Source organism: Canis lupus, chromosome 22, assembly GCF_011100685.1.
Source record: "Canis lupus familiaris isolate Mischka breed German Shepherd chromosome 22, alternate assembly UU_Cfam_GSD_1.0, whole genome shotgun sequence".
Classification (NCBI taxonomy): domain Eukaryota; kingdom Metazoa; phylum Chordata; class Mammalia; order Carnivora; family Canidae; genus Canis; species Canis lupus.
In genome coordinates this window covers 31,070,249-31,084,987 of record NC_049243.1, presented here as the reverse complement: position 1 = coordinate 31,084,987, position 14,739 = coordinate 31,070,249, and the positions used below count along the sequence as shown (strand labels likewise).

At 37.8% G+C, this 14,739-nt stretch overlaps 1 protein-coding gene and 1 pseudogene across 23 annotated transcripts in view; both read right to left on the bottom strand.

Moving 5' to 3' along the window:
- SCEL (sciellin) overlaps nucleotides 1–14,739 on the bottom strand; it is a 301,081-nt gene that overhangs the window by 177,184 nt on the left and 109,158 nt on the right. For 20 of the 23 annotated variants that reach the window (XM_038569806.1, XM_038569829.1, XM_038569807.1 and 17 more), the window contains one exon: nucleotides 13,212–13,258. The exons of the other annotated variants lie outside the window; for them this stretch is intronic. The gene's annotated coding sequence lies outside the window, so the exon portion shown is untranslated. The remainder of the gene's footprint in view (nucleotides 1–13,211; nucleotides 13,259–14,739) is intronic. 23 annotated transcript variants of the gene reach the window in all.
- LOC119865206 lies at nucleotides 1,755–2,887 on the bottom strand (annotated as a pseudogene).

Below are 14,739 nucleotides of genomic sequence, written 5' to 3'. Positions count from 1 at the left end.
ACTGAGAGGACAAAAGTCAGAGGCAGATACGTTGAGAAAATTCAGGCAAAATATCGAGTGTGGGTGTCCCAAGCACAAAGAGAGAATAGAAAGAGCTTCAAAGTAATGAAAAACAATGTGATTGAATGTGATTGAACATATTAATGGGAATAAGCAAGCTAGAGACCAACTTCTCATGTGCCCTCAATGGAGCAGGAACTTTGTTGTGTGCACAGGGCAATACCAGTACAGTGGAGAGTGTCACAAAAGTGTACACACTCAATGAGTGGATGAAGGCCTGATGATCAGGGCTGCAGCCAAATTCTTCTTCCCAGAGACAAAGCTGTTTTCTAATTTAACAAATAGTAACCCCCTGGTGAGCCCTAGAAACAAGAAGGGCTGCGATCCATTCCAGTTTGAGTGAGCATGGAGAAGGCAAGCAGAGTTAAGATTAATAGCTTACTCATCACTTCTTTGGCGCTCCAACCTTCGCCCTAGCAACACTCACTCAGAGCCAGCTCCAGCTCAAAGCCAGGAAAGTCAGAACTTCATTGCCTGTGATGAATTTAAGCAAGAAGATAAGCAGTGTTGCATCACTGTACAGATTTAGAAGAAAGGCAAATAGGGAACTGTTGGTTGTATCTTGTGACTTTGGCTAGATCAAACTTTTTTTAAAAGACTATTTTTTAGTTGGAAATGATCATGAGTGCCAGGCTTAGAAAATTTTTTAAGCAGAGAAAAGGTTTTTGGTTCTCACACCACTTCTTGGCTTCCTCCCCACCCTCTTGCCTTGCTCAGCTCAGAGAGGCTCTCCGTGCATTATGCTTCCTGTGTCAAATCTTGCTGCTAACAATCACCCCTCATCAGGAGCAAGGGCTCCATTAATTCCCAGCTGATTAGAAAATGCACTGCTCCTCAACTTCATCCACTACTGTGCCATAACCATTAGCAGCCTAAAGTGTGCATCCTCAGGGTGTCCTGCCCTTTAACGTGGAGTGAATGGGGTACCTTTCTGTGGTCTCAAAAAACACAATTTAGCACAAAAGATTTGCACCAAAAAGGCTTCTCATCCAACAGAAGTCTTATTGTTAGTTTCAAAAGGGCCACTCCTCTGGAAGTCCTGTCCATGTGAATGTGACAGATAGCATCACAGCATGCAGAGATCAAATCATGTGCTAAAGGATTCTCTTCATTGGCTTGTAAAGGATTCTCTCCATTGGCTGCCAATGGACGAAGAGAGAAACTATATTATGCCATAAACTGCTCTAGTGTTTTTTTTTTCCCTATACATAAGGTTTAATTTTGGAAGATCCAACAAATATCCCAAAGGTGTGTCATGCTTTTATAAAGTTAATATTTTCCTGCTTACAAAGATGTAGTTTTATTTTTACAAAGATTTTTTTTTGTTTTTTTGTTTTTGTTTGTTTTTTTTAAAAAAAGACATATTTATTTACTTAGTGTCATGATCAGACTATTACATTTAGCAATCAACAGCATGGGTGCAAAAAAAAAAAAAAAATCTACATTGAAACCCTTTGTTGGAATGCTTTACTTTCCACAGAACAGAAACTAAAATAACCTGTTATACAATTAGTCACAAATACAGTTCCCAAGTTTTTTGCCCATACACATGAGTATTGTCTAAAACATGTCTTCTTGCAGCAGCTAGGCCCTGCCACTACTGTGCCTGGCTGAGTTCAAAATCTGTTGTAACTTTTGGCTTCCCTGTCACTTCTCTGGATCTTCTTTCCTGCTAAGCTTTTTCCCGGGAGTAATTAAAACCTTCTGCTACTACCACAGCTGCTGCTGCTGCTGCTGCTGCTGCTGGAACCACCATAGCCACCTTGGTTTTTTGGTTTTGCAAAGTATTGGCCTCCACCACCACAGGGTCCAGAGCTTCTGCCTCCAAAATTTCCTCCTTTCATGGGTCCGAAATTTGAGGATTGTTATAATTGCCAAAATCATCATAGCTTCTGCCACCTCCAAAGCTGCTTCTATCATTACCAAATTCATTATAGTCATCCCCACTGCCACCGTATCCACCACCACCTCGATTGCCACCGAAACCACCTCGGCCACTGAAGTTCCCTCCACAACCAAAGTTGTCATTCCCACCAAAACCTCCTTCACGACCACCCAAAGTTTCCAGAACCACTTCGACCTCTTTGGCTGGATGAAGCACTAACCATCTCTTGCTTCAATAGGGCTTTCCTTACTTCACAGTTGTGGCCATTCACAGTATGGGATTTTTGAATGACAATCTTGTCTACAGAGTCATGGTCATCAAATGTCACAAAAGCAAAACCTCTCTTTTTGCCACTACCTAGGTCAGTCATGATCTCAAGCACTTCAATTTTCCCATACTGTTCAAAATAATCTCTTAGATGATGTTCTTCAGTGTCTTCTTTAATGCCACCAACATTAAAGAAAAAGAAAAATCTTTTTCACAGTTAAGTGGGCACCAGGTCTATGAGAATCTTCTCTTCTTCTCTTGAGACAGCCCTCTTTGGTTCCACAACACTTCCATCCACCTTGTGTGGCCTTGCATTCATGACTGCATTCACTCCTCCACAGTGGCATACATGACAAACCCAAAGCCTCTGGAGTGCTTGGTGTTTGGATCTCTCATTACCATGCAGTCTGTAAATATTCCCCATTGTTCAAAATGGCTCCTCAGACTTTCATCGGTTGTTTCAAAACTCAAACAACCGATGAAGAGCTTCTGCAGCTGTTCAGGCTCTTTGGGAGACTGACTTAGACATGACAGTAGTGGGAGGGGCGATTTTAACAATGCTTACTCAGTGGCGTCCAGGGACAGAAAGGAGGACTACAAACATATTTTTTGTCCTTGGAAAGGAGTCTAATAGATTTTCACTGAACTATGAACAGATCTACCAAGGGTATATTTTTAGTCTTCTTTGGAGACTTCAGTATATTTTATGCCAGGATCACCAAATTCTTAAATAGATTACATGCAATTTTTTGTTTTGTTTTGTTTTTTAGGAAATGATACTATTTTCAAAAAGCTACAAACTATGTAAATGCTGCTGCAACACATAATGTTATGCTGATCCAAGGCATACCAGTTTTTTTTTTTTAAAGATTTTATTTATTTATTCATGAGAGACACAGAGAGAGAGAGAGGCAGAGACACAAGTAGAGGGAGAAGCAGGCTCCATGCACCAGGAGCCCGACGTGGGATTTGATCCCGGGTCTCCAGGATCGCGCCCTGGGCCAAAGGCAGGCGCTAAACCGCTGCGCCACCCAGGGATCACAAGGCATACCAGTTAATAGCAAATTCACTTTGAGAAATAATTTCTGCAATGTAAATGGTATCATCTTCCTTATAGCCATTAGTGTAACAATGGCACATGTCGCCTGAGGTTGACTCTCCAAGTGCTGGAAAGAGATTCATTAGTGAAATAGGGTTGTTTAGGTAGATGGTTTATCAATATATCTAAAGTGGCATATATAGCAAAAATTTTTATGACTGCAAACCCTAGAAAGGCCAATTTAAAATCACATTTGGGTAAAGATAAAAGTACAGACCGTAATCATTGTGGTTGTTACCTATCATTTTATATCTATTCTTTTGTTGGTTGTCACTAACAACAAGAAAATCAAGCTGAAGAAATTTTAATCAAATAAATATTGCTCTTTACTTCCCTGATCATATACTCTCTTGCACTGAAAAGTAGGCAAGTTCAATAGAAATCAATAATCTGAGATATGAATTCTTTGGATGGGATGCTTTTTTAATCTTAAAACAACAGTCATCAATCATAAAGATTAATTTCTTGGAGTTATGAAAAATAATCTCCATTGAGCTCAGGAGCATCTTTTTGCTCTGCAGCATAGAACAGTGAGATTGACTTCTCTAGCCTTCATAAACAGAGGCAGAGATAAAATTAAATATCCAGTATTTGAACTAGAAATTGATCTGAGCTCTAACCTTGCTGATTGCAACCCTGAGGGTTTTTTTTTTTTTTAAGTAAACTCTACACTCAATGTGGGGCTTGAACTTATGACCCCAAGATCAAGAGTTGCATGCTCTATAGACTGAGGCAGCCAGGCACCGCCTGAGGGTTTTGATCATCAGAACACAGTGAAAACAGAAGGCGCCTTGAAAGAAAACCTTAATTAAAAAAAAAAAAATTGTAGCAGCATAAAAATGATAGAACTGAAGCTACTCTTTCTTTTTTTTTTTTGAAGCTACTCTTAATTGAGCATTAATTATGCCAAGTACTGTGCTAAATGTTTACATAACTCATTTAATCATCATGTGTCCAGATATAATCTTCTTTTTCTTTTCTTATACAAGGGGAAACAGAAACTTAAAGAGGTTAACTAATTAGCCTAAAGTCAGATGGCCAATGAATGGTAAAAGAGAGTAAGGCTTGTTCTGTGCTTCAAGAGCCATCTCCCTCTAATCGGCTGCACTGGCTCTGAAAATGCAAAAGCTACTAGTCACTCACAATTTATTGTATTACAGGTCAAGGAGGGAAGAACACAGAGGACCTTTATATGCCAGCATTTTACATGCATTATTTCCTTTAAAGTACACTGTAACCTTGTGAAGTAGGGCATTTAAAATATTGACATTCAAAACCCTCAAGGGACACAATCAACATTACAAAAATACTAGGCGGCACAGGTATTTGAAACCACATCATTTGAAACCACGTCTGTTTGACTCAAAGACATATTTTTTTGTTTCCCCCATTCACCTCTACAAAGTGGAATCCTTAGATAATGCTGGTATTTGTGAATTGAACAAAAAAATCATCTTAGATGAAGCATTTTTATTGACAATAGTTAGCTTCCGGGGAATATTAGCCCTATGGCATAGCCAAATCCATATACATCACAAATTTCTAGATAATAAAGTTCTATATTTTCTACTTTTCAGTAGAGGTCGCAAATCTCCTTTAAACACTTTGGGGCAGGGTTATTTGTTTCTTATTTGACTTGTAAAGAAGGGAAGAAAGAGAAAGAAAGAAAGAAAGAAAGAAAGAAAGAAAGAAAGAAAGAAAGAAAGAAAGAAAGAAAGAAAGAAAGAAAGAAAGAAGAAAGAGAGAGAGAAAGAAAGAAAGAAAGAAAGAAAGAAAAGAAAAGAAAAGAAAGAAAAAAGAAAGAAAAGAAAAGAAAAGAAAAGAAAAAAGAAAAGAAAAGAAAAGAAAAGATAAAAGAAAAAAGAAAGGAAAGGAAAAGAAAAAAGAAAGGAAGGAAAGAAGAAAAGACAAGGAAGCAAAAGTATGTTATGGTCAAATGACATAATAAAATACAATTGCTTATGCATAAACTATTCAAAACTTTTGAGAGAGAGTCAGTGAGAGCAGGAGGTGGCGGGGGGGGGGGGGGGGGGGGGGGAGGATCTAGGGGGAGGGAGAGAGAGAATCTTAAGCAGGCACCACATCCAGTGCAGAGTCCAAAGCAGGGCTCCCAGAGTTCCAGCTCATGACCCTAATATCATAACCTGAGCAAAAATCAAGAGTCAGATAGATGCTTAGCCAACTGTGCCAACCAGGACCCCAAGCTATTCAAACTTCCATTTAGTCTTACCATTGTCACTTAAGAAAAGAACTAAACAAAAAATCCAAATTCAAATGAAAACTAACATTAAATATTCATTGATAAAATTGTCATTGTTCATAGATTAAATTGTAATTTACATTCTTAAAAGTGTACATGGCATTTGCAAATTTCAACAGTATGTTAAAGGGAAACAAGAACATGTAGCCTTCTCTTCTAGACAGTATTCTCCTGGAGACCCTATGTACTAAAACCAAATCCTGTTCTGTGGGTACTACCTTTTCTTTCTTTAAGATTTTATTTATTTGAGAGAGAAAGAGAGAGTATGAGTAGGGGGAGAGACACAGAGAGAGGGATAGGAAGAAGCAGGCTCAATGTGGGGCTTGATTCCAGGACCCTGAGATCACGACCTGAGCTGAAGTCAGATGTTTAACCAATTGAGCCACCCAGGTGACCCAGGCACTACATTTTTAATGGAATTTACACGCGTTTGTATATCACTGTGAAACAGCAAGGAAAATGACAATGAGAAAGAAATCAGAAAAAGGTCTTTGTCAACAGTGCTGAACGGCAGAGGATTGGAGGCATAGAAAAGTGGCAGGTACTTCCTTTATTCTGAGCAAGATAAGATTATACTCAGATTTTAAATTGCAAAATGCTGTTAAAAAATAATACGTGTCTCAAAACAACAGTGATGACAAAACTTCTCTAGTGACTAGGTGGTTTTTTCCACAAAGACCTAATGACATTCTGTCCCTCAGCACAGTCATCCTTACATTGGCATCCCCAGGCCACTCAGCTTCTTCGCCTCTGGGTCTTGGCTTTGCTAAATTTCTCTGTTGTTTTTCTTTTTTTTTTTTTTTTTTGAAATATTTTTACTTTTTTGTGTGTGTTTTTTTTTTGTTTTTTTTTTTATTTATTTTTTATTGGTGTTCAATTTACTAACATACAGAATAACCCCCAGTGCCCGTCACCCATTCACTCCCACCCCCCGCCCTCCTCCCCTTCTACCACCCCTAGTTCGTTTCCCAGAGTTAGCAGTCTTTACGTTCTGTCTCCCTTTCTGATATTTCCCACACATTTCTTCTCCCTTCCCTTATATTCCCTTTCACTATTATTTATATTCCCCAAATGAATGAGAACATATAATGTTTGTCCTTCTCCGACTGGCTTACTTCACTCAGCATAATACCCTCCAGTTCCATCCACGTTGAAGCAAATGGTGGGTATTTGTCATTTCTAATAGCTGAGTAATATTCCATTGTATACATAAACCACATCTTCTTTATCCATTCATCTTTCGTTGGACACCGAGGCTCCTTCCACAGTTTGGCTATCGTGGCCATTGCTGCTAGAAACATCGGGGTGCAGGTGTCCCGGCGTTTCATTGCATTTGTATCTTTGGGGTAAATCCCCAACAGTGCAATTGCTGGGTCGTAGGGAAGGTATATTTTTAACTGTTTGAGGAACCTCCACACAGTTTTCCAGAGTGGCTGCACCAGTTCACATTCCCACCAACAGTGTATGAGGGTTCCCTTTTCTCCGCATCCTCTCCAACATTTGTTGTTTCCTGCCTTGTTAATTTTCCCCATTCTCACTGGTGTGAGGTGGTATCTCATTGTGGTTTTGATTTGTATTTCCCTGATGGCAAGTGATGCAGAGCATTTTCTCATATGCATGTTGGCCATGTCTATGTCTTCCTCTGTGAGATTTCTGTTCATGTCTTTTGCCCATTTCATGATTGGATTGTTTGTTTCTTTGGTGTTGAGTTTAATAAGTTCTTTATAGATCTTGGAAACTAGCCCTTTATCTGAAAGACCCCGAATAGCCAGGGGAATTTTAAAAAAGAAAACCATATCTGGGGGCATCACAATGCCAGATTTCAGGTTGTACTACAAAGCTGTGGTCATCAAGACAGTGTGGTACTGGCACAAAAACAGACACATAGATCAGTGGAACAGAATAGAGAATCCAGAAGTGGACCCTGAACTTCATGGGCAACTAATATTCGATAAAGGAGGAAAGACTATCCATTGGAAGAAAGACAGTCTCTTCAATAAATGGTGCTGGGAAAATTGGACATCCACATGCAGAAGAATGAAACTAGACCACTCTCTTTCACCATACACAAAGATAAACTCAAAATGGATGAAAGATCTAAATGTGAGACAAGATTCCATCAAAATCCTAGAGAAGAACACAGGCAACACCCTTTTTAAACTCGGCCATAGTAACTTCTTGCAAGATACATCCACGAAGGCAAAAGAAACAAAAGCAAAAACGAACTATTGGGACTTCATCAAGATAAGAAGCTTTTGTTGTTTTTCTTTAATTTCACTGACTTCTATTATTATTTCTTTCCCTCTGTTTTCACCTTACTTTGTTTTTCATTTTCAACTTTCTTATATCATTGATTTTTACATCTTTCTTCTTTCCTAAAATAAACATTTAAAGATTAAATTTCTAAGTTCTACTTTTGCTTCATCCCACAAATTGTGATAAGTTGTCATTTTGCTATCATTCAGTTTGAAATATTTTCTAATTTATTTTATTACTTCTCTGATCCACAGGTTATTTAAAAGTTGTTTATTTTCCAAATTTGAGGTTTTCGATTTCCACTTTAATTGCTGTGGTTAGAAAACATACTTTGTACAGTTTTAATCCTTTCAGGTTTATTGAGACTCGTTTTTTTTTTTTTTAAAGATTTTATTTATTTCTTTATTCATGAGAGACACAGAGAGAGAGGCAGAGATATAGGCAGAGGGAGAAGCAGGCTCCCTGCAGGAGCCCAATGCAGACTCAATCCAGGGACCCCAGGATCATGACCTGAGCCAAAGGCAGACTCTCAACCAATGAGCCATGCAGGTGCCCCTCTGAGGCTTGTTTTATAGCCAAGCATTATTATCATGTACATTTTTAAAGAATACATAGTTTGTAGCTGCTGGGTGTAGTGTTCTATAAATATCAGTTATGTTCTGATGGTTGGCAGCATTGCTCACATCATCTATGTCTTTACTGACTCCTTTGTCTATTTGTTTCTCAATTAGTGATAGAGAAGTGTGAAAATGTCCATCTCTCTCTAATTCTGCTGATTTTGCTTCATATTTTCGGAGATTCTATAATAAGTCATGGTGGAAAAGCAGAATAGGAATATTTGGTCTTTGTCTTTGGTTCTTGGCACAGAACTCCTAAAACCTCTGGAATTCACCATCTTTTGCTTATGAGATGACACATGGAAGGGACCTAGATAGCTTTGGGATGGGTCACCAAAAAGCAAAACAAGTGATTATACAGAGAGGAGCTGGAGATTGGATCAATCACCAATGGCCAATGACCTTTTTTTTTTTTTTTTTACTTTTTTTATTATTTATTTATGATAGTCACAGAGAGAGAGAGAGAGAGAGAGAGAGAGAGGCAGAGACACAAGCAGAGGGAGAAGCAGGCTCCATGCACCGGGAGCCCGACGTGGGACTCGATTCCGGGTCTCCAGGATCGCGCCCTGGGCCAAAGGCAGGCGCCAAACCGCTGCGCCACCCAGGGATCCCGGCCGATGATCTAATCAACTCTGCTTACATAATAAAATTTGCATTAAAAAATTCTCAAAAACTGGGTTTGGGGAAGTTCTAGATCGGTGAACATATCAAGGTGCTGGGAAGCTGGTGTACCCAGAGAGGGCATGGAAGCTTTGCACACCCTCCCCTATACCTTGCCCTAGACATTGCTTCCATTTGTCTGTTCCCGAGTTGTATCCTGAATAATAAACCTTTATCTGTAAAGTCCTTTCCAGAGTATCGTGATTCATTTTAGTGAATTATTGAATCTGAGGGAAGGCTGTGCAAACTTCATACCATGTAGTCAGTATGGCAGAAGTGTAGGTCTCCTGGAGACTCCATTTGTGACAGGTATCTGAAGTGGGTGCAATATTGTGAGACAGCCCTTAACTAAGTCCAGCTAGTATCAGAATTCAATTTAACTGAATTGTAGGACACCCACTTGGTGTCAGAAAACTGGAGAATTAGTTGGTGTCAGGGAAAAAACTACACAGGGGTATAAATATCCATCATTGCTATGGTTTCCTCCTAAACTGATTCTTTTCTTATTATGAAATATTCCTATTTATCTCTAATAATACTCTTTGTCTTCAAGTCTGTTTTATATGACATTTATATGCTATACCTTTCTATATCCTTATACTTAAAATGTATCTCTTGTAGACAATATATAATTGGGTCTGGCTTCTATTTTTTAAGTCTATTTGACCTTCCCTGTGTCCAACATTATCCAGTAGAACTTTGTGATGATGGAAATGTTCCATATCTGCACCATCCAATATGAAAGCTACTCTTCACATGTGGCTATTAAGCACTTGAAATGTGGCTAGTGTAACTGAGAGACTGAATTTTTAATTATATTTCATTTTAATTAAATTTAAATAGCTACATATGGTAGTGGCAGTCATATTAGACAAGACAGGTTTAGTTCATTAACTTTTAAGGTAATTGCTGATATGGTTGGATACAGGTCTACCATTTTGCTTATTTTCTGTTTGGTATTCCTCTTGGATCATTTCTATTGATCTATCTCCAAGTCGTCTGACACTTTACTTTGTCATATGAGCTTTAGCTTCCCTGCACACTCCATTTCTCACCTTCATCACTTGGGAGCTCATAGCCAACATTCAATATTCAGTTCTTTGAAGCACTTCCTGAATTCCTATGTATGAACCAGATCATTCCTTCCCTTGGTTCTTCTACTATATTGTACACATTTATCTCTCCTGGTACCTTTAGCTTTATTATTAGCTTATAGCTCTGTCTCTCCCTCCTAGCTATCTATATCTTATTCATCTTTAGTCTTTCTTTTTTTTATTTCTTTTATTTTTAAAGATTTTTATTTATTTATGATAGTCACACAGAGAGAGAGAGAGAGAGGCAGAGACACAGGCAGAGGGAGAAGCAGGCTCCATGCCAGGAGCCTGACGTGGGATTCGATCCCGGGTCTCCAGGATCGCGCCCCGGGCCAAAGGCAGGCGCCAAACCGCTGTGCCACCCAGGGATCCCATCTTTAGTCTTTCTAAACTGATTTGTTCTCCTGATACTGTATTGATTCTTTAAAAAAAAAAAAAAAACCATTTTGTAAATCTCATGAAAAGATCCACTAGAAGGAAAATCATCCCCTATTAGAACTTTTCTTTGCTATAGACTGGACAGGTGTTATTAATTCTATTCTCAGCTTTATCTGACTGAAAAATTTATGAAAGAATTGCCTCTCAGAAAAACCCCTAACAACAGCACATCCTTTGTCAAGACAGTGCCTTGTTGCTATTAGATTGAATTGAAATCCACATCAATGGAAGTAATTTAATCAGCTAAAGGGATTCTGGATTCTACCAAAGAAGAGAATGCAGGATTCTCTCAGAAGTTGTGAAATTAGCAGTAAAATATTTGATATTCACTAAGGAGACAAAACCACCTGCTGATTTTCACTGCATGTAACTGGAAGGTAAGTTTAGTAGATCACTTGACATAGTTTCTGAACATCAGCAGGTGTATCAGAAAGAACAAAGGCTCTGAAGAAAAACAAACTAATTTTTGAATCCCAGATCTTCTATTTACTAGTTGTGCAGTCTTTGAGATGTTCCTTAATCTCTCTGAGATTCTGCTTTATCTATAAAATATGAAAATGGATACTTATTTGTACCATTATTTTAAGTACTTAAAATTATGTTTTTATTTTATCGAGGTATTATTAATATTCAATGTCATATTAGTTTCAGATGTCCAATACAATGATCTGACAATTCTACACATTACTCTGTGCTCATCATGACAAGTATACTCTTAATTCCTTCATCTATTTCATTCATCTCCCCAATTACCTCCCCCCTGGCAATCACCAATATGTACTCTGCATTTAAAAGTCTGTTTTTCCATTTGTCTCTTTTTTTCCCTTCTTTGTTTTGTTTCTTAAATTCCAAATATGAGTGAAATCATATGGTATTTGCCTTTCTCTGACTTATTTCACTTAGCATTATATCCTCTAGATCCATCCATATTGTTGCAAATGGCAAAATCTGATCCTTGTTATAGTGAGTAATATTCCATTGTGTATATACAGCACATCTTCTTTATCCACTCATCTGTCAATGGACATTTAGATTACTTCCATATCTTGGCTACTGTAAATAATGCTACAATGAATATAGGGATGCATATATCTTTTTTAACTAGCATTTGTCTTCTTTGAGCAAATACCCAGTGGTGGAATTACCGGATCAAATGGTAATTCCATTTTTAATTTTTGAGGAACCTCCATACTGTTTTCCATAGTGGCTGTACCAATCAATGCCCAGCAACAGTACATGAGGGTTCCTTTTTTTCCACATCCACCAACATTTGTTATTTCTTATCTTTTGATTCTAGTCATTTTGACAGGTGTAAGGTGATATCTAACTGTGGTTTTGATTTGCATTTAATTCGTGCCATTGTTATAAGTATTTAAAATTATATATAAAGTGCCTGGCAAATAAAGTTGGCAAGGAACAAATAGAAAACATTAATATCATTTTATAAGCATTCTCACTATTATTTTTATTTATAGAATACATCTAGTCCAGTTCATTGGAAACAGTTTAAGGTATCTTGAGGCTGATTTGATAACCACTTAGTAATATATTTTGCTTTGCACAAAACAAAAAAATCTCCAAAGTCTTATTTTATTGTAGCTATTTCCTATATAGCATCAACCTATATGAAGGGAATTTCAGACCAAGAATGATTCTCCAGGATTACATGTCAACAATAGAAAATGCTGTCACTTAAACTAAGAACTGAACATGTGCCAGGCACTATGCTAAATACTTTACATTAATTATCTAATTTAATCCTTACAATAACCATTGGAGGCAGGGGCTATTGCAAAAGAAGAAAACAAAGCCTTTGAGAGGTTAAACAACTTGCCCAAGCTCATACAGTTAGATACAAAACTGTGATTCAAAGTCATGATTCAAAGCCCTTATCCATTAATTACTACTCGATACTGTTTTCCAGATAACCCAAATCCCCTGTTATCTATTCTTGCTACACCTGGAGGCCAATCCAAGGTTGGATCTACTTAACAGCGAAGGCAACTGTAGAATCAACATAAACCAGAAAAGAAAATGCCTTGACGTCAGGAAACCACATCTTTCAAAGGTGCTACAAATTAACATTTCTAATAAGGCCGGGTCAACTAATACTGGTAGGTATCAGCAGTCCTAACGCTAGGATTAGCATTCTTCCAAAGACTTTGCTATGTATTTCACTATGTTCACAAAGGTTCTCCTGATGGAGCTGTCCTTGCATCTGTTTACCAATGGAGAGAGCAGAACCTGCTCATATTCGCAGATACTGCTCACACAGCAGAGTGAATCACACTCAGAGCTAGTGAAGGTACAAGTTCTCTTCATCACAAGAATTCTTTCCACTTTGTTGCTTTAGCTTAGTGAATGACAAACTTCAGTATAAAAGATGAAGGGGCGCCTGGCTGGCTCAGTCAGTAGAGCATGATTCTTGATTTCAGGTTCCTGAGTTTAAGCCCCAAGTTGGGCACGGAGCTTATTTATTAAAAGAAAAAGATGAGGATTAAAGGGAGCTACAATACACATTGAGATCTATCTGCATTTGTAAATGTATTAGGGTCAGTAAAATCAATGCTCTAACCTGAGGACTCTTGAGCTGAATTGAAACATTCTCTTCCTCCCATATGTCTGAAATTGAAAAGAGTTCCATGGTCCTTATTAAAATTAATACAAATGTCACTTAAAAGGCTCACTCTACCCAAGCTATAATCAAGACAAAAAGGGTTTTTAACTGGGCCTTTCCATTGGTCGAGAAAGGAATGTTGGTTTTAATTTCTTAAACTTTGGAGTGTGTGTATGTGTGTCTAAGTGATATGAATTGAAGTTTTAAGATTTAAGTTTTAATAAACTCTTCTCAAGAAACTGTCACTACAATGATCATTTGCAGTTAATCAGAGCAGTTCAGAGAGCCACTAATTCCAATAGAATTCCTATGTCTCTTGCTATGAATCATCTTGCCCCTACATTCCCACTTAACACAGAAACGCTATGCATATGTATGTGTGTGTGTTCACACATATCTGAAAGAGAAAAACAATTTCATGTTTCTTAGAGTCTGGCTTTCACTATTTTTTTTCTAATGGCTCACCTAATGCAAAATAATAAAAATGGCTCAAGAAAATCAGTAGAAAATTCAAAGAATGTTCCAATAATAAAATATACAGTTTCAGAGCTTAATATTTTTGGTTTTCAAAATCTGAAAAGATCCTATAAAAAGTATTTATAGATTACAGTACAGGGATAGAAGGAACTAATCTACCTAATGCACTTTTTTTGTATAATAAAGCCTGACATGGGTGTTTAATAAGGTAAAAATTAATAGAATGTAATCATTTTACATCTTTTCAAACTAGGCAGACTAGTAGTATTTTCTTGATTAAGAAAGACAAAAGAATACTTGCCTGACCCCTCACCTCACCCCTCCTAAAAATCAAGAGAAAGGTGAGGTAAGCTAGAATACCCAATACAGTTGTACATTTTGTGTGCTGTTTAAACATGCCTGACTAAGGGGTCAAGTGGGTTTGAAAGACCAAGCTCTATTTGCATAGCTGGACTCCACGACTCTCTGGAAGAATCTCTTTGCGTATCTACCCAATGAGTTCCTTGTCCTAATTTATCTACCCTGAGAGAGCAGTTTTTCTAATTTGTAAGGCCCTGTAGAGGCTGGCTGTGGCCCAGTGAAAAGACCCTATTCTTAATGATATGCCTTTTGTTTAAACATAAAATTGTCCTCAATTTCTTACATGCTTCATTCATTCAACAAGTATTTATTGAGCCCCTTGGCTGTGCCAGCCACTGATACCACCAGGAATAAACTATAGGCACCTGACCACAAGGAGTTTTCAGGCTAGGTACACAGAGATAAGTGACCAAAGGTTACAATGCACATTTACTTTTAGCCTCCTACATACATGGTCATGTTCCTAAAATTACCATGACCGTACAAACCTATAACTGACAAAATTAAGTAGAAAACAGATGTAAAACAATTTCATTTCTACAACAAACCAGATATTCCCATGTTAAAAACCTGCTCCGACAGCAAATTTTTCTCTTGACTAATTTTATTCAATTATTCAAAAAACATTGCTAATTCCTGTGATCCAGGA